The sequence below is a fragment of the Vicugna pacos genome, unplaced genomic scaffold (assembly GCF_048564905.1).
Source record: "Vicugna pacos unplaced genomic scaffold, VicPac4 scaffold_19, whole genome shotgun sequence".
In the NCBI taxonomy this organism is placed as follows: Eukaryota; Metazoa; Chordata; class Mammalia; order Artiodactyla; family Camelidae; genus Vicugna; species Vicugna pacos.
Genome location: NW_027328740.1, coordinates 72,958,936 through 72,985,419, shown reverse-complemented (window position 1 = coordinate 72,985,419; position 26,484 = coordinate 72,958,936). Strand labels below are relative to the sequence as shown.

At 43.5% G+C, this 26,484-nt stretch overlaps 1 protein-coding gene across 1 annotated transcript in view; it reads right to left on the bottom strand.

Moving 5' to 3' along the window:
- Positions 1 to 26,484, bottom strand: part of LOC140693509 (uncharacterized) — a 311,246-nt gene that overhangs the window by 282,575 nt on the left and 2,187 nt on the right. The window contains exons 3-6 of the mRNA XM_072957329.1: positions 12,038 to 12,196; positions 4,957 to 5,015; positions 4,607 to 4,759; positions 3,947 to 4,070 (exon numbers count right to left, since the gene is read on the bottom strand). The gene's annotated coding sequence lies outside the window, so the exon portion shown is untranslated. The remainder of the gene's footprint in view (positions 1 to 3,946; positions 4,071 to 4,606; positions 4,760 to 4,956; positions 5,016 to 12,037; positions 12,197 to 26,484) is intronic.

Sequence of the window (26,484 nt, the reverse complement as noted above, 5' to 3'; positions counted from 1 at the left end):
AGAATAGACTGAAATCAGCAGGACCCAATAACACTATACTTGGGTATTTACAGAAGTGAGAATCCCATCTCCAAACCACAAGGCATCCCTTCAGAGCACTGACAGTCTACATGGGGCGGTCATAAAGCCATCACCGCAAAAGCTATGCTACCCTGCACTTACGAGGAATGAGCAGCTGTGCTCAGGCTGCCCACGCGCGTCATTTACACCCCACAGCACCTCTACGGGGGGGACGCCTAGCGAGCCCCGTCTCTGCAGGACAGAAAACCAGTTCTGGAGAGGCTAAGCCGACTTACCAGTTCTCCATCTCACAGGACTGGTCTCTCCAGAGCAGGACACGAACTCGGACCCACGATTGTAACCATGGTACTACAGTGCTTTGTGTGCTGTTTGTGTGTATAATACATTTGTTTCTATCATGAAAGGTTATTTAATAAATGATCGGTTGTCTTGTCTATCTCATTAGCTCACAATCAATCTTTATACTGTTGAATTGTACTCTTTTCCCCTGAAGAAAGGAACGGAAACAGCGGGGGTCAGAAAGAGGTGGGGCTCCATTCTTTATCTGGGATCTCATCTCATTGAAGTCCCCAAACAGGGAAAAGGAGCAAATGTTCTCTTTATCTTTTAAAGAGAGGGCTCCAGTGATGGTGACTTATTCAATTACAAAATCAAGGCTGGGGAAAGGGCACATGCAGCAACTAGAGCAGTATCAGCTGTAGGAAGGTCAAAAGTGCTCATGGGAGGGCTCAGGGGGCAGCCTCATTTAATTTCAATCAATAAAACAATAACAAACTCTAAAAATACTGGCCTACAATGGATTAGCTCTTTCTTGACATCTAGCAAGTTTCCACAGCCCACATGTAACATTATCGGGAACCAGTGAAAGGAAGAGTCCACAGACAAGGAAAACCAATGCCACAGGCAGGCTGAAACCCAGGCTGGAGTTTAGGAAGAGAAAGGGCATAGTTAAGAACTGGGGAAAGGCTGGGGAAAAAAATCATCACAAGGACTCTCAAGCATCATCCAACAATCATATAATCATTCATTCAAGAGAGAGTTACTGAGGTCGTAATCTGTGCAAGATTGTACAGCGGGTGAAGCAAGAGTGCAGCGTCCATGGTGGCAGCAAGTTGCGGGGCTCAAATACACTTCTGATCCCAGTACCTTGCACACTTGTCCTCAATATAAAAGCAAAGATAATTAAAGTAAAATAATACTCTGTAAACTCAAAGCATTGTTGAAAAAAAAAGTTAAAGAAGACCTAAATACCAGGACAGACACTCCACACACATTCCCCTATCAAAAGAAAGTGCTCTTGGAATGGCAGTGCTCCCCAGAGCGATCCGTATATTCAACGTTGTCTCGATCACAATCCCAGCGGGCTCCTCTGCAGAAACTGACTATCTGCTGCTACAATTCATATGGGAATTCGAGGATCTCAGTAACCTATACGTACTTGAAAAAGAAAAATTTGAGAGGACTTATAATTCTCAATTTCAAACCTTACAACTGTATCTCCAGGTGAGATTAGAGGCCATTGTGAAGTTATTACTGTGTTAATCCTTATTTACTAAATTCTCTACAATGAATATTACTGTTACAATAAGAAAAATAAAAAGTAAGTTATCCTTTAAAACATGCACACCGATTCATTCATTGGGAAAAAATTATTCTATCAATTAAGAGATAAATATCTATTGAAAAAGGACAACTTAAAAACAAGAGTGCATTTGCATTTTTCATAAATTGAAGACTGAAAAGCACAAAGACGTCAAGTTTCTAGGGAGACCAATGCAACATATTAATAGTTATTTTCAGAAATTCTAATTTAACAATGAAAACTCTGGAAAGGGAAAATCGTGACTGAGAGCCAACTGCAAACACATGGAGAGCAAAGGCCTAGAAATCACAGTTCCTTTAACTCTGCTCCTAACACAATAGGAGAGGAAATTCCTCACTGAGGGGACAGTGGAATCCCATGCATAAGACAGGATACACAGTACAAACTGCACTAGAATTGGGGGTGAATTTTTTAGAAGAATTCTAAAGTTACAAAATTGCTGAAAAACTATTAAAACACTGACAGAAAGATTAAAACACACAGTCATATATATTATATAGAAACATATGTAGTCTGCTCCCATGTTGCATTTAAATACAAATATATTTGTTCATTTATGGGCACTTATGACTTTATCCCTGGTAGAATATTTCAACTAAAACAAATAATCAATATAACACTCCTTTGTCAAATCTACTTGATAACTTACTCTGCTATGTAAACATAATGTGTCTAAGATAGATCTAAAATTAGTGGAAAAGAGCTTTGTATGGCTTCTTGAACTATTCTCAAAATTCAAAGCTTAATTTTAAAACAGATCTGAACAGTAATTCTATATTACCTTTCCCGTCGTGAAATGAACAACACAGTCTGTTGTCAAAATTCTGTCCTTACAATGATTCACGAGCACCGTATCCTCACAAAACTGCTGGACAGCAAGGCACTATCCAGACACTGTGACCCAACAAATGAAACACAATGAAGACAGTGACCCTATTTTGGAGGGCTTATAGTCTGTGTCAACACCAGGGTTTTATTTGATTGGTTTGATTGGTTGGCAAAATAAAATCAATCAAGTACTTTCTTCTTTGAGCATTCTATAAGTCATGACTCTGCTGTTATTGTCATGAGCAGGAAAGACTTAAGCATGACTTGATTAGATCAACTAGCAACAATCATCACTGGAGAGTGAGTAATAAAGAAGTTAACTGATAGCAATGCTTCTCCCTACATGAGACCTAAAATAAATCGACACTGATATCCGAAAAGAAAATGAGAATTTGAGGTCCCCAATAAGAAAAAAATCTAACAAGAAATCAAAAAAGTAAAGATTTTTTCATTAACGTTTCCTGGAAAGATTGGAGCATGGTGGTGTTGAGCTCAGATGCTAGGGAAAAACATGAGGGTCTGAATTCCCACAGCACTGGGTAGCTTTGACACTAATATGTCAGTCAAATTCTCTGCACCTCAGTCTCCGATGCATAGACTGGGGACAACAACCGCACCCATCTCCTAGAACGGTCCTAAGAATTAAGTTATTTTATATATACAAGTTTTAATAAAATACATCAGATATTAAATATTACCCCAAAAGCACAAGGAAAAATGAAAACAGAGATAAATTGGAGTTCATTAAACTTTAAAACTTTGCTTCAAAAAACACCATCCAGAAAGTGAAAAAACAACACTCAGGAGAAAATTTTTTCAAATCATTTATCTGATAAGGAATTTGTGTATCAAAAAAAAAAATTCCACAGCTCAACAATAAAAAGGCAACTCAATTAAAAAATGAAAAAAGAATCTGGAAAGATATTTTTCAAGGAAAATATACAAATGGCCAATAAGCACAATGAAACGGTGTTCAATAACATTAGCTCTAAAGGAAATCAAGTCAAAACAACTAGGAGAAACCACTTCACATTCACTACAATAGGTTAAAATCAAAAAAAGATTAACAAGCACTAATGAGGACACAGAGGAAGCGGAGCCCGCAGCCATTGCTGGTGAGGATGTAACACAGCGTGACCACTTTGGAAAACATCCTGGCACGTCCTCAGAGAGTTGAACATTTGGCTTCTGAATGATCCAGCAATTCTACTTCCTGGGCACACAAGTAAGAGAACTGAAAACAAATGTTAACATAAAAACTCCTACAGGAATATTCACCATTACTTTTCGCCATTAATTTTCAGAGCCAAAAAACAGAAACAACCCAAATGTCTATCACGTGATGAATGGGTAAATAAAGGGGCCCAGCCATACAGTGAAATATTATTCAGCAATAGCAAAGCATAGAGTACTGACCCAGGCCACAACGTGGACAAACATTGAAAACGTTACTCAGTGTGAAAGAAGTCAGTCAAAATAGACGGTTCCACTTACATGAAGTGACTCGATTTGCATGAAATGTTCAGCACAGGCAAATCCACAGAGACAGAAGAGTGGCTCCCTGGGGCTTGGGGAGGATGGGGAAGTTGATAATGTCTGCTTATGCGTACTGGGTTTCCTGTTGGGGGGAAGAAAATATTCTAAGATTGACTGGGATGCACATTTCTGGGCATAGAGTAAAATCCGCTGTACATTTTAATGGGTGATTTGTATTAAAACTGTTAAGAACAAAAGCACCTCGGATTAGTACCTTCCATAGTAAAAGCAAATTGCTAACATTTATTACAGGAAGAAGAAACTGCCCTCAGCATGAAAGCAGGAGATCAGCAAATATTAGTTAACCGAAATTGGACAAGAGCATTTCACTTGAAACTGTTGCTGAGTGTACAAGAAATATTCAGACATGACAAGGAAAATCAGTTTGACATCACGAAGAAGCATTCTGCTTCAAATGCAAATCAAGGATTCGGCAAGCCCAGCTGCTACAAATGACCAGAGAAGAAACCTGGTTCTTAAAACAAGCACCAGAGCCAACAAGGAAATGGTGGTGAGGAAAGCAGGCGGCCTAAAATCTGGAACAGTGTGCTACAAATAATTTCTCCACTGAAAATTCAAAAATAAAATGAAAGTGATGTAATGATGTGTTGAACTCACGTGAATGGGCTTCCTGCAGTGCTTGACAGTTCTGTAACCCCGAATGACTCAGGAGAATCAGCATGGCTCCTGGGAGTCCCCAAGTAACTGCCCATCAGCACGCTGACCACCATCACACGTGCCAGGGTTGAATTGCAGAGAAGAGAGCAACCTCTGAAAGGCACAGGGAATGTTGACAAGGGAATAAAAGGCTGCGGTCAATCCTGGGACAGAGGCCCTGTGAGCAGAGGCCAGAAGGCTGCAGGTGAACTGGAGTGGCCCTGGGGCAGGAAGGGACCACAGGGGAGCATATCTCAATTATCTCCTCTCTCTCCCTCGGGTAGGAGGGATAAAGCCTGCATCCTTCTCACCTGGAACTGTGGGTTCTGGCTGGCGGAAGTCTTACCGACACGGAATGAATTTCTCAAGACTGCGGAAAAAGGAAAGAAATCGAGAGGGATTAGGGAGCCAAATCCACGAGTCTCTCAAATGCTCCCATATTTATTGTGTATAATCAAAGTAAAAAGTCAATAACAGTTGTGAGATAGTAGGCAGGAACTTGGGGAAAGAAGGGATGAGACAGAGATTGTAGACTCCACCATGAGTACTAAGGCTTAGTTTACCTTTAGGGAAGTCATGGGCTGAGGGGAACAAGATACATTTTTTAGACATGTTCATTACAAAGCAGACCACCAGACCAGCCTGGTCCCTGTTTTGGGGATAATAGACTATCTAACACCACGCAGGCCTGGCGTTTATAGCTGAGGGCCTGGGTCATTGCTGTGCAATAAGCAGTGTGCTATCTATAACCTCAAATATGCAAGCAAGGCATTGTCTCTGCTTTTTATGGCAAGGAGACAGGAGTGAGGATGCACAGGTGTTTGCTTTAAAGCAGTTAATAAGCACATTGTTTTTCTTAAAGTTGACAGGCGGCTGGGATGTGTTACAACTTGTTAACTCAATCATGGGCTCCCACATGGAACCATTATGGAGGACATCCTAGGATGACAAATCCTGGCTCTGGATCTTTTCCTGCCAGCTTCGGCCACTCCAGCAGGGTCTAGACACATCCCTGAATAACGATCCCACAGAACCACCTAAACTCTTAACTCCTGGTGCTTGAAACTTAATTTTAGCTCTACACAACTTAATGTAGAAAAGTTTCAGAAATAAAAGATATTATATTCTTTTTATATCTCATCACTGATTTTTCTGATTGCTCTAAGCTGCTTCTACATGGTAAAGCACCTAATTCTGCAGGTGAATTCAGTACTTTCCTTTGGGCATAACTAGACAGTCTGGGCTGTCTGACTTCTATTAGTCAAATACCAATACACTTAATTGATTTCTTTGTTCATCAATTTCAGCCTGGAGGTGAGGGTCTATCACTATTTTCCTCAGCCCACCCTCTACTCTTTTCTCATCAGCATCTCAGGCCTCCTGAAAACAAAACAAAGCATTTGTTTCCCTTCATCTACACTTTCCACAAAGGCAACAGGAATCATCATGCCTAGAGAATGAATTCAACACAAATGTTAAAACAAAAATCTATAAACCTGAAACAACTCCATCTCCGACTCATGATACACAATGACATGAGAGTAAGTGTGTCAGGTACAAAGCATGCGTGAGCCTGACCACCTCATTTCTATTCTTCAAAGGAAGGAAGGTTTTCGTATTTTTTATTATCATTCTTTGTCATTGTTTCTGATTAAGCCAAAAAATTTTTTATGAAATAATTAAGCACTGCAATAACAGATTTTCGCTGTATCAATTACAGAAGGAATTCAGAGGGGATAGGAAATCCCACCTCTGTAAAAAATGCAAAATTCCTTCCCCTGTTAAGAACACGAATACAAAATGCAACAGAGAATTCAAATTCTTGTGGAGAGGACAAAAGCCACAGAATCAAAGCAAAGTCATTATTATGACTCAATCCAAAATTCACTGGACAAACATGCTCAATGCATTCAAATAATTTTTAAGGCACACTGCAAACCATTCACTTAATTATCTACAGGCTAGAGGAAGAATTTCCCTCTATAACAGACAACATAAATCAATAGGTTGCCCCACCAAACAAGGAACAAACATCAGGTTTTTTGCAGTTCTGATAAATCAGCAAGTTTTAAAGATCAAAATCCAGAAATTTTAAACATTCATTCACACCAGAATGAATCAAGCACTTAAAAAAAAAAATAACCCAAAGAAACTAAACACATTGATCACGTACCTGGATCAATGAGAAATTCTTGTACAGCTGGGAAAAAAAGAACATTCTATAGACTTATACTTGAAAAATAAAACTACTTTTAAAGATAACTGCTAAAACACATTTCATCATTCATGTTGCCTTGAAAAATCTGAGGCACTTGTCTCTGATCAGAAAAGCAATTCTGAGTATTAGTATGTTACAATTCAGTGCCAGTTTGCTTTAGAAGAAAAAAGAAAAGCTACTGTTTCTCATCTTGCACAAAGTTTAAAGAACCTCCCTGCCTCTATCTCCTCCCATTTTCTAAGCTCATGCTCCCCAACCCTTCTGAAACAATTATGAGAACCTCTTATTCCCACCAATATGCCAAATCACAAAAGAGTATCAATTTATTTGTGTAAATATATACCTACACCTTGAACTGGAGGAGAAAGATTTCAGAAGGCTATATGGAACTTATTGCTATATTCCTGAAATCACACACATACACGTTCACAGAGACACAGACATATACAAACTGAATTACTGGGCACTTCACAAGCTAAGGACTTACAACTTCTAGAAGATAACTTTGTAGTTAGTTTAAAATACAAAACGGTCAGCTTTTGAAAGCCTTGAACATTGCAAAATCATCCAAATATCAATGAGATCCAATAAGCCTTCTCTGTAGAATGTAATTCCCCATGATGGCAAAGCAGACCCTAAGAAGTAGTGGATCCAAGACTCGTGTTTTTCACTAGCTATGATCGTTTTAAAACACGTAAACAGATTTAGAAAGGTATGTCCCCATGACATTTATTCTTATTGAGATGGCATATGTATTCAATTGTCTATGCAGAAAATAGGACCCATGATGGTGTTTAAGAAATATTTTGTGTATTGAAATATTTATTTTTAAGTGCAGACAAGGAGGGTGGGTATTACTCCATTGTAGAGCACCTTTTGTGCACGCACATGTTCCTGGCTTCAATCCCCTGTACCTTCATGAAAATAAATAAATACAAGTGCTTACTTAAAAATAAGAATAAATTTATATAAAAAAATAAATGCAGACTAAAAACCACTGCAATCTAGGAGCCACAATTATAATAAAAAACAAGTGTTTCTATCAAATATTGACTATACGCCAATCACAGAGACAACCAAAAGTCACACCTGACAACCATCACGTGTGATTCTCAGCAATCCTACTAAGTAGACACGGATGAGAAACCCGGCTCTGCGGATGAGGAGACGGAGCTCGGAGGAGCCGGGGACACTGACCGTCCTGCTCCCCGTGACACCGCGTCAGCCCAGGGCAAGCGCTGACAGAGCTGCACTGAGGGGACACCCAGCTGCATGGAACCATGGGGGATTGGGGAGTCCTAGAAAATACTCAAAAGTGTTCAATGAAAAACCAGCTCAAATATGTTACTCTGTGCCCCATCCTCTAAACACAGAACATGTCTGGGACCTTTTTGATGCCTCCGTGTCCTTTCTGCCATCATCAGTTACGTGCCCTCTCAGCGCGACCAGTCATGAACTGGACCCCATACGAAGTGCACTCAGATGGAAGAGCTTTAAAAGCTGTTTTATGAAGTTTGTAAGACTCTGTCTATTCCACACACAGGCGGTCATCCAGCAATACTCACCGGTGCGGATGTACCACCTGAAATCACACCTTTCTGCTTTTTAAAATCCCTTCATGTAATACAGACTTTTAAACAGCAAAGAAGCAGCTCAACCACAGACAGTGGACATCTTTTCACCAAACGGACTCAAACAGCCCATCAGACTACCTGGAAGCCCTTTTCTTCTATTAAACCCACTTCCAGGTACTTCATCTGATTGGTGGACTCGGCCTCTGAATGGCCTACTCAGAGAGATCCCATCCTCACATCCGGGGGTGGGAGAGGAACCTGCTGCTGGGAGAAATCAGTGAGGAAGGTGGACATCCTCCAGCCATTTCTGCACGGGTAGAAATGCCACATGCTCAGAAATTATACCGTCAGCACCCCTCGGCTCCCATGGACTGGTTTCACATTAAGCAAACTTATGACACACTGATGCAAGAAAACCAGAAATTTAATTTATTAATGTAACAGGAGATGTGAAACTACAAACCAGATTGAAATATCAGAGTTCAACCATGAGTACAGATTCTCCTCCACGGCCCAATCTCGGGCAGGCAGTCACATGGCAAGCGTGGACAGAAGCAGAGCAGGAAGGGTTTCTAGATTAACTCAATGGACTAAATTTCTGTTATAAGAACAGATCTACTGCCTGGAAAACAATTAATGCCAATCACGGGGCACACTCCATGGACAGTGGCTGAGACACGACTGTGAGCACCTGTATAACTCCACTTTCCCTGTATTTTCTGGTCTAACTGATGCAGAGGTACAGAGATCCAGGGATGCAGATACCTGTAAACACCCAAAGCCCATCCCTGGGAGCCTGGAAACCAGATAGCCAAGATTTAAATCCCAGCTCTGCCACTTACTAGCTCTGTTACCTTGGCCAAATTACTTACCCTCTGTGTGCCTCAATTTCCACACTGTAAACCTGGGATAACAATCAAATCTTTCTTACTCGCTTGTTGTGAAAATTGGAGGATTCATTTCTGTAAAACTCTCAGAAAAGAATGTAGCACATTTTTGGTGCCCAACAAATTTCAATTTAATAAGAAAGTGATTTACAAGTCTCCCATCTAATCATCTTCTGTGTTTCATGACTATTCTGAGTCCCAAAGGAAATCCTTATTTCCCCTCTTATAAACTCTTGAGGAGCACCCTTCTGTTTCAAGCCACCACCTGTTTAATCTGAGGGGGGATTCCCTCCTCCCCACTCCTCTGGTCCATGGGAGACTGCTTCTCCCTTCACACCCCTGACCACTGGCCCACGGCTAGCCCTCCTCACACTAACAGATTGAGGTGTGAGTCCGGGGAGACAAGCAGGGCATATGAAAGCTTTCCTTCCCCTCCAGTGTTGGCCACCCTTAGGAAGCAGCCGGGATGCTCAGTTCCATGGCAAGACAGTCCTGTGCATTATGGGTCAGAATCTCTCAAGGGAATGCTCGCTGTGGACCAGAGTTACCTGGGACTGCGTAAGTCTCTAATTCTGGGACATAGTGTCATGACACTCACTCTCCCACAGCCCTGAATTTCATGGAGAACGTGGCTTCATCAGTAATAAAGGAGACATTTATCGCCTGCCTGTTCTTCTTTGTCATCTCTCAGTTGGCTGCTGGACACAACATGTGTATAAGTATTGGGTCCCCTTAAGCCCCAACATATATGAAGTAACAAAAATTCTGTGGCTTAACATTGGTTCAGGGCGACTGTGTAAATGTCCTGACTCTGCTGATGCTAAATTATGTGTATAGGAACTATGGAACCTCCTCAAATATCTTTCATCATAAAACCAGCTTTTCTTATTTTCCTGTTTCTCAGTAATTGCCAAAGACTATCAAATGATGGCTTCACACCAAACAGCAGTTAAGATTATGAGCCCTCTTGTCATACACACTGTGCTAAACACTTTACATAATTTCTAATTCTCACAATTCTACAAAGCAGAAATGAGTGTCCCCATCTCACAGACGAGGGAAAAACTCAGAAAGAACTGACTCAGGATCACGTAGCTCAGTGGCAGCGCGTGCACGCAAACCCAAGTCAAAACACCACACCCCTTTGTATATGTACCAAATCTCCTACCACCCATTGACACACAGCGGTGGGGATAATACTTAGGGAACTCAGTACACTTTTCAGCTTTAAGGTGCTCCAGAGGCCGCTTCTAGCTCTTTTATAAAATCCCGGCTCACTGGTTTCTAACACTGCAAGAAAAGTCCGATGTTGCAACTGTTTGCACAGGAAGTCTGAAATGTTCACAGCGAGATGATAGAATAAAACTAAGACATAAGCAGAATAATAGTTCCAGGTAGTCAGACATAATGGACATTGTGCTACCCTGAAGCACTAAGCAAAGGAATCCAAAAAAAAAAAAAACACGTTGTTTAAGACTTCCTTTACAAACAGGAAAGTTAAGACTGTAAGAAGGTGTAACAGCGCCACCTATGGCTTAAAAGGCCTTCCTGGTTGCCTGGAAAGGTGCAACACAAAAATTGCCTGTGGATCAGAAACAAGAATCAGATAACTAAAAGCTTATGTAGCACATACTGCTCTCCTAGTCCTCATGTCTTGCACTGTAGCAAAAACCAACAGACCTGTACTAGGCCTATATTCATAAAAGTCATGTCTGTATTTTTCCAACAGGAGGTAATCTAAGTATCTTGCAAAATACTTCTCAAAGAGCCAGGAAATCATAGAAGTGTATTGAAATACAAAAACATTTATTTACATATTAAAACAGCATGAGCTTTTTTCTATTAAAAAAGCTGACATGTCAAATCAATGTTTTGATATTTTAAAACCTATTAAGAGTGCAGAAAAATAAATCAAAATTTTCTTTAATCACAAAAGAGAGAAGCTTATTCCCTGAAAATGATCAATGTGGATTTTTCTAAACTTAATGCTTCTGGTCAGAGTCCTACGAATTTAAATGTCTGAGTGTATAGTTACACGGCAGCATGAACACTGAGTTGTAACAATACACATTCTGTGTAAATAATCTTCAAGGTCGTCTGCTTAAGTCAATTTAACTAGTCCCTGTCTCAATAGAATGATACAGATTTCATTAAAACTTCATACTGCACGCACACACACACACAAAACCCTGAATCCTTGTTACTTTAAGCCACATTCATATATATCCATATTGAATATGCATCAGAAACAAACCACCCTCTTTAGTATTCACAGTTGATCCTTCTAAACTATCTGTCATTGTGACAGCACATTTTTACTAAGCAGCTCTTGGATGCTTTGTATACAAGGCGTCTACCTCTCACAGTCAGACATGGTAAACGGCATCACTCAAATTTCACAAATGAGGAAATATACTTAAGCCATGGAAACAACGTACATATTTATCATCAGGAAAGAAAAGAGTAAAGATTTTACTTTCAATATGCACTGACAAACTTTTCCTCCATACTAAGACTACATACATAAAACAAATTCAGTCATTGTAAATTATTCTGTCAATAAGCACCACTAGAGAAAAACAAGCAACATCATTAGCAATGATTGGACTTTCAAAGCCCACTCCTATTTTGCACTATAATCATTTTTAATGTTTTGTTTTTAGTGCTTACATAGCACTAATATAAAGAAAACATAAACTATTTAAGTCATTACCTGAGAATGCAACATTTGTGAAAATGTACAATTTTAATTTATGCCGCTCTGTCTCACATTCTCACTGGTGTCTCTCCTTTGAAGGCCTCATCAGGCTGAGATCGCCAAAATCGGTCATTTATGGACTCACAGGAGTTCGGGAAACCACTCAACGGGAGGCTGATCAGAGGAGAAATTGAGAATGCATCCTGTGCAGCCTGGGTTCCAGCACCGAGCTAGGCACCGCCAGCTGCGTTTGATTTGGGACAAGCTGCCCACCTCTCAATCCCTCAGCTGCAAAAAGGAGACATTGATACCTACCGTCAAACACCTGCTTTGAAGTAAAACATGAGAAAAACAGTTTAGCCTTTGGTAGGTGTCCACTCACAGCAAGCTTGGTCATTATGATGATGAGGATTACTTTTAATAAGTTAAGCTAGACCAAAAATTAGAAATCACCATAAAGGAGAAACATTTTAACTCAATAAGCATTTCCTTTTGAATGGATTGATAAAAGTTCTAATGATTTTTTTAATAAACCAAATTTTGTCCATTAATTTTAGATTTACCGGTTTATGGACAAGTCTCCAAAAAAAGAATTAGAGGCCTCTAACCTCTGAATACTAAGAAAGTAAGGTTTAAAAAAATTATGGGGGAGAGTATACCTCAGTTGAGAGAGTATGTGCTCAGCACGCATGAGGCCCTCAGTTCAGTCCCCAGTAACTCCATTTAAAAACTTTTATTTAAAGAAAAGGAGAATTAAAGGAAAAAGATGGAGGACTACAGAATTTTTTTAGAGAATCCACTCAGATTTAAGATGGGGAAAAAATATCCATTTCTCACAGGAAATCTTGAGAACTATGTAAACCGGATCTGAGTTGTCTAGTCTTTAACATTATTCATGAATTCATATTACCAAGTCTTAAAACTACCTGATAACCCACAGTGGTGATAGTGATCATAAAACCTGACAATGCGGATCGAACTCTGGCTAGGACTGCTCTGTTCTGACATCTCTGCCCCTGAGGCCTCACCAGGCTGAGAGCACTAAATTTTGTCATTCATGAGCATCTCGTGTAAGTCTTCCATTTATGCTTCTCAGTCTCCTCTCACCAGCCCCTCTGAGGGAAGCACTGTTATCATCTTCCCCACACGCAGATAAGGTCACTGAGGTACAGAAACTAAACCTGCTCCAGGTCACATCGGCATTAAAGGACGTCTGTATTTCTGCTGTTTTGCGATTGACAAAAGAATCTGAGATATCAATACAAGATAGACTGTTAAATAATCAAGTCTGTCAGCTCTTCACCTCAAAGAGCAGATACTATAAATTCCTGATGTAGGATGAGGCTGCCGCCACAAAATGACTCAGCTAGAAATTAATATCCAAGATGAAGCAGCGGATACACATAAATATTCATGACTGTCAACTCCTCTCACGGGTCTTGGCCCTTCACTGCCTGAATGGGGGTGAAATCCCCACCCGTGTCTGGGAGGGTAGCGCGGCTCTTCCAAGTCTCACCCAGGCTTCACAGGCTGTTTCCCCCTACAGACTGTCCTAAATGATTAAAAAGCTCACAAGATTTTTACACCAGCCAAAACTGAAAGACATTTCTGCATATGGAGCACTTTCTCAGGCTTAAACCATTTTTGCCTGCACTCAGCAAGGGGGAAAAAAGAAACATGACTCTGCAAAGTCTCTTAGCCTTACCACTCACAGGAGTTGAATGGTCTCAGCACAAGATGACCCTTCACATTACAGGATGAGAACAAAATAAAGCCGCCCCAACAACAAGCACTCCCAGAGACAGCGCTCAGCAGTCTTCTGCACACTCACGGTTGTGCAGCCCTCACCACCATCTATTTCCAGAACACTTCATCACCCCAATAGAACACCCCTGTCACTAGCAGTCACTCCACAACCCCCCTCCACCCAGCCCCTTGCAACCATCATCTGCTCTCTGCCACTGCATGAGCCAATTCTGGGCATTTCTAAGATCACTGAAATCAACAATATGTGGCTGTTTGTGTCTGGTTCCTTTCAGTTAACGTGCTGTTATCAAGGCTTTCCCATGTTGAAGTGGTATCAGCATGTCTCTTTTTTTTTGAAAATGTTAAACTTTATTAGAAGGTGGTAAATACTATCAAAAATAGTAGAGTGGGGTATAAGGGGTGGGGTTTCAAAGGGAAAAGGCCGGGTTGAGCAGTCAGGGTGGACTACCCAGAGCAGATGGCTTTTTTCATATTCCCCTTTATTTATTTTTTCTTTTTTATTCACTCTTATGTCTGAATAATATTCCACTAAATGGAGATACTACATTTTGTTCTTTCATTCAGCAGCTATATATGGACGAGGTCCAGAAGAATGAGTGTAAGTGGTGGCTAGCAGGGATGGCATTTAAGCAAAGGGCAAGATGTGCTTTCAAAAAAAAAAGTGAACAATCAGAGGCACAAGGAAATTCAGCGCGTTTCTGAGAAAGTGCATGGTTGCTTCAGTAGGACTGCCATGCAGGGCTGTGGGGGATAGTGACAGGAGACACAGTGAGGGAGTCACCTGAGAATATTCCCCACTGCAAGCAGCTCAGCCAATTCTCCTCCCTCATCCTGTATTTTAGAGACATTTTTGCTAGCTTTTCTCTTATTTCAAGTAACAGTACTTTAGTTACACATCTGATCATCTGCATCAGACCACATTAGCTCCAAGCCACAGAAAATCATTCACTGACCGGAGCAGCTCCAAGACATAACATTGATGGACCAGGGAGTCCTGCAGCATCCCATCCTGCAGGCACAAACCACACATGTTCCCTGGTGATGTCCGGAAAGTAAAATGCATGGAAATATCTCACTGCTGCTGCACGACATCTGCCCACAAATTGCCCCCAAATCATGCTGGCACAGCACTACTCAACCCTCGCACTACCCCCACCAAAAAAAAAAAAGAGAGAGAGAGAAAAGAAAAGAAAAGAGAAGAAAAGAAAAGAAAAGAAAAGAAAAGAAAAGAAAAGAAAAGAAAAGAAAAGAATAAAGCTAAGAAAGCAAATTTAGGCTCTTCCATTGAAAACCAGCAACCATCACTGCCAGTATCTGAGCTGGAATGATCCTGACTTCAAAAACCACTGTGCAGTTACTATTCAAATGTGACAGACATATATGTATTTCACTTAGATGATATTACAATAGGATTTTTCTTTTCAAAATTTCCAGTTGCAACAATAGCACAAGAAAGTTTATGTTTCATTTTTTAAAAAAAATCAATTATTTTCCACTTTGTTAATTTTGAATCTATTATTATTTTATAAAGGGAGCTATGCTGCAGATTATAAACCAAATATCTGGCTTCTGCAAACAAGACCTATATGACTTCACTATTTCAGAGCAAGCTTTAATGATGCTTTCAAATTGGGGGCGCTCACTAACAGCTCTTTAAATACTGTCAAAGATGTGCTATTATGTAATGCAAAGGGTCTACCTACACATCAACTCAGAAACCAAAGAAACTACACGAAAGCCTTAGTTTATCATTTTAAAATATTCCTATTATTTTGAATATTAAATTTCTTAAAGATAAGATATTTTTTGAGAAAGACATCAGTTGTATTAAATTTCCTCTCACCAAGAAAGCAATCTTTATCAAGAATTACTACCCCTATAAAAATCCAAAAGACAGGACGTTTCTAGCTAAGTTAACTTACAGATCTCAACACAAGCCTAAATCCTATCTGCTCTCACTTGAACGAGCCCAGCAAAGTCCTGGGCTACTCTGGAACTTAGCTCTTCTGTTCCATATGTTGGCAGAGCTAAGATCATCACACAAGGCAGGGAAGGAGAGAAGAGGTAAGTCCACCTGGCGGCCTCCATCTGTTTACTTCCAGCCACAAGGTGTCGCTAGAGCGACCCCGCTAACAAGCCCTCCACACAAGGAAACCCGGCATCCACTCTGCCCCTGCGGTCCCCAAGCAGTCCCGACGCCCCTCTCCCACTGGTGGCCTCCGAGCCTGTGAATGGTCTTCTAATGACCCACCCAGTTGGTGACACCCTCCCCCTCTTCCCCGCTACACACACACACACACACACACACACACACACACACAGCCAAGGCAGCCTTCCCAAAGCACAAATTTGATTACATCTCCCCCACTTCAAACCCATCAGAGGCTCCCTGGTAGAGTTCTAGCCCCACCCCCGACCCTGCTTGTCCATCCTCACCTCAGTACCAGGTCCCCAGTGACCTCAGGGGCCCCGTGACCTGCTGCTACTTCCCACTAGCCTCCAGGCTCATTTTAACTGTTTGTCAAGGAAGTCTTCCTTCCCTCCAACCTCCGCACTTTGGATTAGGTGCCCTGCTGTGTTAATAAAACATTTTAATCTAAGTCAACTTCTGACACTGCTAAGCTCTCAAGAAACAAGTACATTTTGCTTACTACTGTGGGTCCACCCCCTCTCCCCTAGACACTCAGAATTGCGTGTTTTGTGAATAAAAGAATGAAGGGGTGGGACTCAAAAGGACAGGCAGAGCTGCTCTCCTAAGGGTCACTTCCTGCTGACAACCTTCACTGCCTCTTCTGTGTCAGTTCTAGTAAAAACCAAGCTCCTCCAAAGCCCTCCACCCCTAGGCCCTCTCCAGTGTCCTTCAAAGCAGGGTCACCCACCACCCTGGACCACACAGGGCAGTCTCCCCGAGTCCCCACCCCACAAGCCTCCAGGCCTCTACCCGGGCTGCTCCTGCCACCTGAGTCACCCTCTTGATTCCTTCCCCTGGCTGACTCTTACTCTGTCCCCAGAACTGAATGTAGAGCCAATTTCTTCCAGGAAGTCCTCCCTGATGATGTCCTTTAGCTCTTGGCTGGGCTCCATCTACAGCAGCACTGCTTGGCGACCAACTGGTATTTGTCTACCTGCTCTTATGAGACCATGACCTCTTGGAGGCCACGTGGGAAAAAGGAGTGAGGTGACAAGAGGGGTGGGAAGAGCAAACAGGAAAGTCGCAGCTCAAGTCCCAAATTCAAGGATTCTGTCTCAGATAAAAAGAATAAACTGTTTCATACGTGTGTCATTTGGCTATGATTTTTGTGGCTCATGGAAAACAAGAGCTTGGTGTTCAAGCCTGAAATCCAAGTTACATGCAAAGAAATGTATATATTCATATCCAAAGGAAACCAGAGCTGCTCAACAACACTTTGCAGTTAAAATCCAAAGGAACTTTGATAAAGGCAATCTCCCTCTCTCTCTTTATTTTTATTTATTTATTTTTTTTGGTATCATATAGTTTTAGAAGTATTTGTATAACTAAGTGATGGCTACAGCCTATGATTCTGCACTGGAGTGTTTGGGGCTAAGGAAGCCCAGATTACATGCACTGTGTAAATGCAATCACACCAACAAAATGACAGGCGCCCTAGTGGCTGAGCTGAAGTTCCAAAGCAGAGAACCTTATGTTAGAAGACAGCTCTCAGTAGAAAGTAAGAAATGCAATGTTCTGTACTCAATTTCATTAGCTTTATGAGCCATTAACAGATAGTATGTCTTGTCTAATGAAACCCCAAAATATATTGTCATCTTCGATTTTCTCCATCTGACTGTTTTATGCTAAATTTGGATATCAAACCCTCACTCCATACGGAAAGCTCAGGCCTTAGCTGCAGCACAGTTACATCCCGTGGAAGAAAGCCGATCAAGGGAGAACAGGAGAGTTTCCCTTCAGAAGCTGCTAAGTGTGGTTTTGCACATGTATGTCATTTACAACCACGCCATCGTCAAAGGAGTAAGACCTTACATCTGTGGGGCAAAAAGCACTGCGGTGGTTCTGAACCATGAAAGAACACTGAGCTTTGTGCAACAGTCCTGAGGCACTTAAAGCGTACTTTCTCTGAAAGGCTCCGAAACTGACTCACTTCACCATTTCAGGTACAACCGGAATTAGTAGAGAGAACATGCCCTTGAAGTCTGACAAGGCCCTGCTGGAATCCTGCTACAGCATTTACTAGCTGCTAAATGAACCAAATCCTTAAACCTCTGAGGAGGCTTCCCAATCTTCAAAACGGGGCTGCCACCGCCCACTTGGGAGGCATGGATGTGAATGCAACACGCAAGTAGGGCGGCCGACTGGTACGTGACACGGGGCCTGGCTAGTTTCCCTCCGCTGCCCTTCTCCCCCTTTAAACTTGCACTGTTCCCCCTGGTAAGGGTGAAGCCCCAGGAACAGACTGCCCGATTCTTCTGTATATCCCCGGATACATACCTTACCCTTAGGAGGTCAGAAAAACAACTGCCTCCTCCCCAGTCACTATCAATATTCTTAAGAGTCTGGGTTTTTTTAACTCTATGTTTCAGGGAGACTATTCAAGAATTGTTCAACCACCGTTCTCCAGGTTGGCTCCTCTCCCAACGCCCATCCCTTCTTACCTCAAATCTTCTGTCTGATTGCCTTTTGTTCGTGGGAAAGAGAGTCCGCTAGGGTGCGGACTCCCTAGTCCTCCCTCCCTTCATCACAGGAGAGTGTGACTACATTCTCCCAACTCCCCACTCCGACTCCAGCTTCTGAGGAGTTTCCCCTTCTGGACCCTGCAGCTTCTGGATCGTCCCAAGACGCGCACACGTGGCCAAAACCCTCTCTTCAGATTTCTTCCTGTGTGGCCCTGCCCACCCCCCAGAACCTTAAGGATAAATGCCATTGCTCTGAAAATCACAAACGCCGCTGACTGACACACCAAAGCTGCATGGTCCGGGCTTTCCTCCAAACCAGGCACAGCCCTGCCCCCCCTCAGACACAGTCTGCACCTCTTGAGATGAGCTGATCCACTTGCACGGCTGTGAACACCAGCTAAGAATGACGAATCCCAATGTGTATCTCTAGTCCGGCTCCTTCACCTGAGCCCCAGGCTCATAGACACGAGTGCCTCTTGGAAGTCCTAACTTGGATGACAAATGGCATCTTAAAAATGCCATATGTCAAAAAAAAAGGCCTTATGTCCACCATTTACTCTAGACTTCGATTCCTGGCAGGTACCTCCCAGGCTCCCCATTTTAGTAACAGCCCCAGCACCCACCTAGGTGTTTGAGGTCACATTCAATTTCCACTGTTCCCTCCACCTGGCCCTGCCCTGGAATCAGTCTTGTTATTTCTGTCGCTAAGCCAGTCTCAAGTCTGGTTCTGCAGGGAGCACGATGGAAACCCACAAGCTCACAGCAAGGTGCACTGAGTCACAGACCTCCGAAGGGAGTTCCCTGGAGGGGGAGGCATCTCCTGTTGCCAGTCACCTCAGAAGGCACTGGATTCTCACAAAGAAGGACCAGAAAAAGGACTCAAGGATCTCCCGTGATCTGAGGTTTGAAGGGCCCGAAGTCTGGGGGAGCTCCTAGTTAGCTGACACTCCTGTCAGTGAGCAGATGAGGATGGTAGGAACCCAGGCAAGTCTGTTCTCGCTCCGACCCCTTTTCTCTCGGGAGCCACGGGAAAGGCCAGTTTCCAGGGCACAGACCGGCCATCACAGATCCCAGCCTGCATTTGCCAACCCAGACAGCCTAGACTCCTACTTGCGACTCTTACTTCTGTTCTGTTCCCCCCCAGAATGTGATGGACTCTTTCAGAAAGTCTGGACTGTCTCAAGCGAGACCAAGTCAGTGAAGGATGAAGTGTCCACATTTGGACCAGAGCATGAAAGGAGAAACAAGGCCTCATGTCCAGCATGACGGTGGTGGCCAAGCCCTTTCCCTGGGTGAGATGAACCAGGGTCGGGGTGAGAATGCAAGGTCCCTTCACGGCTGACAGGGGTGTTGGAGACTCACTACCGCAAAATAACCACACGGCCGTCAGTGGTGGACATCAGCTGCAACAGACACAGAGTCAGCTATTTACTGCCAAAAAGGGGTAAAAGTAAAGGCCGGTGCAGGGAGGCCTGCACGGCTGCTGAGGCAAACCACAGACCTGGCTCTGAATGCCCACTGGCTGAAGCAGAGAGGAAGCTACGGTCCCCTTTAGCGGTCCCTGTGTCCACCAGATCCAAGTGAACCAGTTACGTAGGACAAGGCAATGATTTCCTGATACTTAGAAAAACCAGCCTCATAAAGGGAACAAAAGAGTGGCATGGTTTTAGGCCCGCTCCTGCCCCTCTATGAATGCAAATTAAAGTAAATGGCACTGGGAAGGTGAATGCAAAAAAAAAAAACAAAAAACAAAAAACCGGTGACTGCTTCCTCCAACAGCGTCCCCTGCAGCTGCTCACCCCCGAGCCGGCCACTTCCTCACCAGTGACCGCCGGCCAGGAAGCGCCGTCACGCACGTCACACAGCGACAGCCAGGAACCGTGTGCCGAGCACGTTTGTGTAAAAGCCAGAATCAAGCAAGGTGCTGCAGAATTTGACTTTCCAAGTTTAAATACTCCATGAAAAAAATCCCTCAGCAGCCGCCTAAATCAATTCGCATCTCACTTCTTCAAAACAAATAAACAAAATTAGTAAGAGAGCATTTGTTACCAAATATAAGGACGAACTAACAGGTTCCTCAAAGCAAGGACTTTAACAGATATCAAACTCCAGTGGGTGATGTGCTAACATAGCAAAAATTCCAAAAAAGTAGAAAATAAGATGACTAGGATAATATACGAATCATGGCAACTGTTAAGTTTTTGCTTTTTATAGCGATGGAGACGGCACAGAGGGCGATCTGGCTATTCCAATGCAGGGTGTGCACAGCCCACATTTTCAGACCCAACAACATGCTCACGGGGTGGTATAAGGGAAAAAGGAAAATAGAAAAAGGAATAGAGGAACAGCCAAAATTAGAAACACACGAGAACAAAAATGACTTTGACAGCATTTACAAGAAATTACGTGAGTGTGATGAGGACAGGGACGCAGGGACGGTGAGACCCACCCTCACCTCCTGATCCAGGGAAGGCAGGGGCCTGAGGGGAGCGATGCTGCCGGGGGACCCCAACGTGGTCAGCGCCCCAAACCAAAACTTCACCTAGATGCGTGTAGACAGCTTTTGAGCTACAAAATGTGGTCGCATTTCAAGCTGGACAACTTTACTCACTCCCACCAAGAGGAACAGGGGAGAATTAGGTTCTGCTCCTGAACCAAAGCATTGTTTAAAAAATTAATGACTGTGTAAGAGTAAAAGCAACAATGGAGTAAAAGTCACTGGCGGAGAACGTGCTTGACCCGAGCTCATTGGCCACGTTATCTCACTGACGTTCAGATGCTGGCTGAGCCCTTATGGTACCAGAACAGACAGACCCACCAGGAGGGAGGTTTAATGCGCTGCTGTATTTTGATGCCAGCAGCCATGCCTGGTACACGAGGTTCTGGGTAAACAATGGTGACAGTGTCAACCACTATGGGCTAAGCACACATCCAGCTACTCCGCCAAATCCCAAGGGCAGACTTCAAAAGGCAAAAACAAGCTGGCATTCTCTGTTGGCTCTGCAGAATCAGAGCCAAGCAGTTGCTGAGCAAAAATGTCACCAGTGCCTCCTATGACAAAATAGGAGGCACTGGCGTGGGGCTGGGGCAGGGCTCCAGGCTTCCACTGATCACCCACCAGTCTGTCCAGGGGGTGAAGGAGGTCCCTGCTTTCATTGCACCGATGCACCTACCTTGAATGACGCCTTAGGACTCAACAGGAGGTGACAGGTGAGGTGAACGGAGCCAGCCTTGGTGTAGCACGGTTCTGGCAGCTATGCCCTCAGCAGTGCCCAGTTTCCTAAACCTGACACCTCATCTCCAAGGAGCAGAAGTGTAGTGTGGGCATGTAGATCACAGGGCCCTGTGAGGACAAGTACAGATCATGGCCACGACATGCCTCTCCCCTTCCTTAAGCCATAGAGGAATGTCCGGGGAGGAAGTGAAAATTATTCCAGAGCCTGCCAGGCACCACACGCAGGTGGGACACGGATCCCGTGTCTGTCATTCACAGGACTGGTGTGGATTTTCTTTTTATCAATTCTCTGGCATCTTCTCCTCCATCTTACCAACAACAAGAAAGTAGAATCTGACCTTAGAATCACAGAGAATCACAGAGCCCCTCCTGCACAGCGGGCCCGGCAGCACGTACCATGTCCTCTGACCGTCACCTGTGGGACCGCCATGAGCGCTCTCCAGACTCAAGGCCCGAGGCCGTAGGCCGGGGGGACACAGCTCACCTCACTCTCCCCAGTAAAGGGGGACCACCTCTCGGCAAAGACGTCTCACCCTCTTCTGCCCGAGGGACAGCTTGAAAGATACACAGGGAAACATAGTAGAGGGTGAGGGGTTAGGCAGCCCAGAAGTGATCGTCTGCACTTCCAAGGCAGAGTGGGGCCTTTGACCTAATCACAGGGACAAAGTGAGGACGAATTTTTCCCTGCTGTGTCCCATACACCGTGACACGCCTTTCCCTGCGTAAGGAGCTAATTCGGAAGCCCCTGGCAGTGTTTCTGATGTCCTAACTTGGCATGGTGGCTGTCAGGCAGGGGAGAGGGCCTGAGCCGTGCTGGTGCTGGGCCTGGGAGGCAGGAGACATCGGCTCCACCCTGAGCTCAACCAGCACCTCATTCTGCGTCTCGGGATTCAGAGTCTCATTTATAAGCAAAGGGATGAAACTGTCCCAGGACAGGCTGTCCAACAGGAATGAAATGTGAGTCATGTAAATAACGTTTCCCAGTTGCCACGTTTAAAATGTAACAAAAAAAAAACCAAGTAACTGATTTTAAGAACAGACCTTACTTATTCTACTGTATGTAAAATACTATCATTTTGACGTGTAATCAATATAGAAAGTAACAAGATAGTTTATATTCTTTTTACTAGACAAGTTTCAGCGTCTGATGTGCATTTGACTTACAGCACATCTCAGCTCAGACCGGCCTCCTCCCCAGCACTACTAACATCAGTAGCTGTGGCTACTCTATTGGACAGCAACTCCAGGGGTCCCCCCAAGTGTCCTGGCTGAAAAGGGGGAGTAAGTGTCCACACTAACCCTAAAAGGATCTCTCTGAAACAAAGGCGGATTTAGTTTTAAACGTCTGAAAACCGGCGGGCTACACCTCCTTCCCGCCTTGGCTACAAGAAAGCCCTCCTCCTTGATGATCCCATTCTGGATGTAAGGAAGCAATCTGTCACACAGCCAGGGTGGCCCGGCCTTCAGGTTGACTTGCCTGCTGTCTGTGTCCAGTCCCACGAAGTCCTCCTTCTCAAATAGGATGTAGAGGAGGGGGGTCTTCTCCCCAGAATTTTCGGGGTCCCCATCCAGCCACTTGGACTTGGGCAAGATGAAGAGTGACTCAGTGAAGTCGTCGATCCTCTTCTCCACCACCCGCAGTCCTCGTAGATTGAAGGCCACGTCGGTGTGCGGCTGCTCGGCCACCTCCCCATACAGCATAAAGACAAAGAGCTGAGAGTCGTAGAGCGTGGTGCCATACAGCTCCTCTGTGCGTGGAGCTTCTAGAAGGTCTTGGCCAAGAGGCAGTCAGTAATGGTGACAAGGCCCATGACATTGCGGTGGGTCTGGAAGTCACTCCATCCATTCTCGGGCGCATAGAGATACCTATAGTAGATAAAGAGTGCCCACTGGGAGCCGCACGGTCTGATCTGGCTCACCAAGGAGATTCCATTATAGATGCAAAAGAAATTCTCTAAGATGATCCCCACAGGTTGGACCACAATCGGGAGAGTCTGGTGGTCCTCAGCGCACTGCACGTAGTCAGGGGTGTTCATGTTGCAGGCCCTGCCGAGAAGGGAGGGTAAATCGATGTACATACTGTGCTGTGGGCTGCGGGCCTCACTGGGATGCGGCGACCTGGTGTGCACCAGCCAGAAGGCAAGGGAAGTCCAAGCAAATCGGGGATAATTTTGTCCTCAGCATCTGCACATGGCTACTGAAGCTCAGATCACATTACCCAGCTTTTGGTCTAGGCTTCCATCCCCTGCAGAAAAGGATCATTTCTTGTTTTCTGTTTCCAAGCACCTAGGCAGGCCCTGATGCAAAGTCGGTGCTCAAAACTGCTGAATAAATGAATGAATAAAGGAACTGCTTCCCCACCCCTCAGCAGGATATAATGCAAAGAACCATAGTAGGATCAAAATATCTGGATTTCAACGCCAATTTATTTGAACTCCTAAGGTGCAGAATAATGGGTAAGAAAACTTGCTTTGGGGAGGAGGGTACAGTTCAGTGGTAGAGCACGTGCTTAGCATGTTCAAGGACCTAGGCTCAATCCTCAGTACCTCATTTTAGAAAAATGAAACAAATAAATAAACTTAATTAACCCCCTCAAAAAATATTTTCTCCATTCAAAATTCAAAAAAACCCACCTTGCAATTGACACAACATTGTAAACTTGACTATACTTCAATTAAAAAAAAAACTTCTTGCCTTACAAGAATATATCTGGATTATGGAAGTTTGCAAATGTAAAATGCCTAGGGTACCACCTGCATAAGAAGAAGGAACTGTACAAATGTACTATCCCTCATTTATGAGCTATTTTTCCCTTGGGGAGATTATAACCTCTCAGAGATATTTTTCTCATATTAAAAAAAAAAAGAAAAAGAAAACATTACCTGATTCTCCATACTGCTGAAGAATCAGATAACCCTATGAAAGTATCTGACCCACAGAGTTTATTCAATAAATGTTTGTTGAATGAATGAATAAACAAGCAAAGTGAATGCTGCTCCCTGCCACAGACAATCATAATGGTACTGCTTGGAAATGCCAAGCCCACGTTCCACCCAAATCTTCACTAACCACGTGGGTGACCTGGGCAGACCTGTGTGCTTCTCTCAACACCAGTTTATTCATAAGTAGAAATGAGGGCAATAACACAAACCTAAAAGGGTTAGTGAGTCACGAATGAATAGTACCCCAACTTTGCAAGATGGAACTATTAAAGAAAATTGGGCAAAGAGTCCATAGGCCCTCTCCATATTATCTCTTACAACTACATGGGAATCTACCTTACATCTAAAAATAAAAAGTCTATTATTTTAAAGAGGCTATTGAGTTTAAATCAGCTCACCGTCTCAAATAAGGAACACACAGTACAAATAAGAGAATGCGCAGCCCATGAGATGCACTCAGTAAATATTCCCACTGAACCCACTGTTCCCTCCAAATTCAGAGCATGAGGATGTGTCCTCTTGGCCAGAGGCCACTGCACCTGAAGCTAAAAAAGCTAATGGTCCCCACTTTCAAAAGCCCCTGCCACCAACCTAGGTCTAATTTTGTATTTGTAATTTTTTTTCTTTTTATAAAATAGAAATCCCCAATTGCATAGCCTTCAGGTCACCAAAACCTGACCACAGAGATCATGATGGCAACCCTCCTTGGTGAAACAATAAAATGAAAAGCCATTTCCACAAGACCTGTGTGTAAATCTACTAGGGAACTTCATCCTGGACTGAGAGGAAGAGGACTGGGGAGGAGGGGGCAATCTGAGGCACACAGACCCATGGGCCACCTGTCCCACGATGGACATTACACTCAACCCTCACCCTCCAGGAACTTCAAAATACACACAGACAGAGTGATGTGGACAATATATATGTATTTTTAAAGAAATTCCGACTCTCTAGCAGGTCTTGTATCTACCGAGACACAAATGGCTTATGTGTATAATGTTTCACAAAAGCCTTAAAACATTACCACCCCAACTTGACACATTAAGAAACTAGGGATAGAGGTTTATCACATTGTGCAAGATTAGAGAGATGCCACATCAGACACTGTATTTAAACCCAAGCCTTTGCTCCAGTGCTCACACAAGAAAGTGTGACATACTGCCCCTTTCCTGCCCTCTCCCTGCAATAAATCTCTGAAGAGTCTTTTCTGTGCCACGTGGAATCACAATCACATCAATTTACCACAAAGAGCTATGTGACTCCTTGGAGGACGTGTCAAAATCTAAAGGGTTGTGATGGGAGGAGAGATTTGAATTTTCTGTTTCTCAAAGGAAACATGGCTTTAAAAGAAACTGAAAAGCACTTATCTAGTCTAAGCCCTCATTGTGTAGAGAAGGAAATGGAGGCTCAGAAGAGATGAGGAAAGGGACTTATTAACAAATATTGCCTCAGTGCAGCACCAAGCCAGCCCTGGGCCCTTCTGGGGGAGTACCTGGAAGGCCCAGGAAAATGATTGTTAGAAAAAGGAAAGAGAAGAAGCATACAAGGCCCTGTCTCTACACCACCATACCATGAAGTTCCACCAAATTATCCAGTATTGGGTGCAGCCAAAATTTAGGTGGGCTAAAGAGGTTATAGAAACCTGGAAGTCTCAACCATAGTGGAAATTCCAACATTTACTGTTTTTTTCCAAGTTCAAGCATCAGTTCAGTGGGCGCTCCATACGAGGGACTACACGAGGCCTGGAGTTCTCCCAAATACAGATCTCTATTATCACGTGTGCAAACCACACACAGGCCCACCAGAAGAAAAACGCCCACACATAAGATGGAACTACTGAAACAGAAAAGAGCCAACCAGCATAT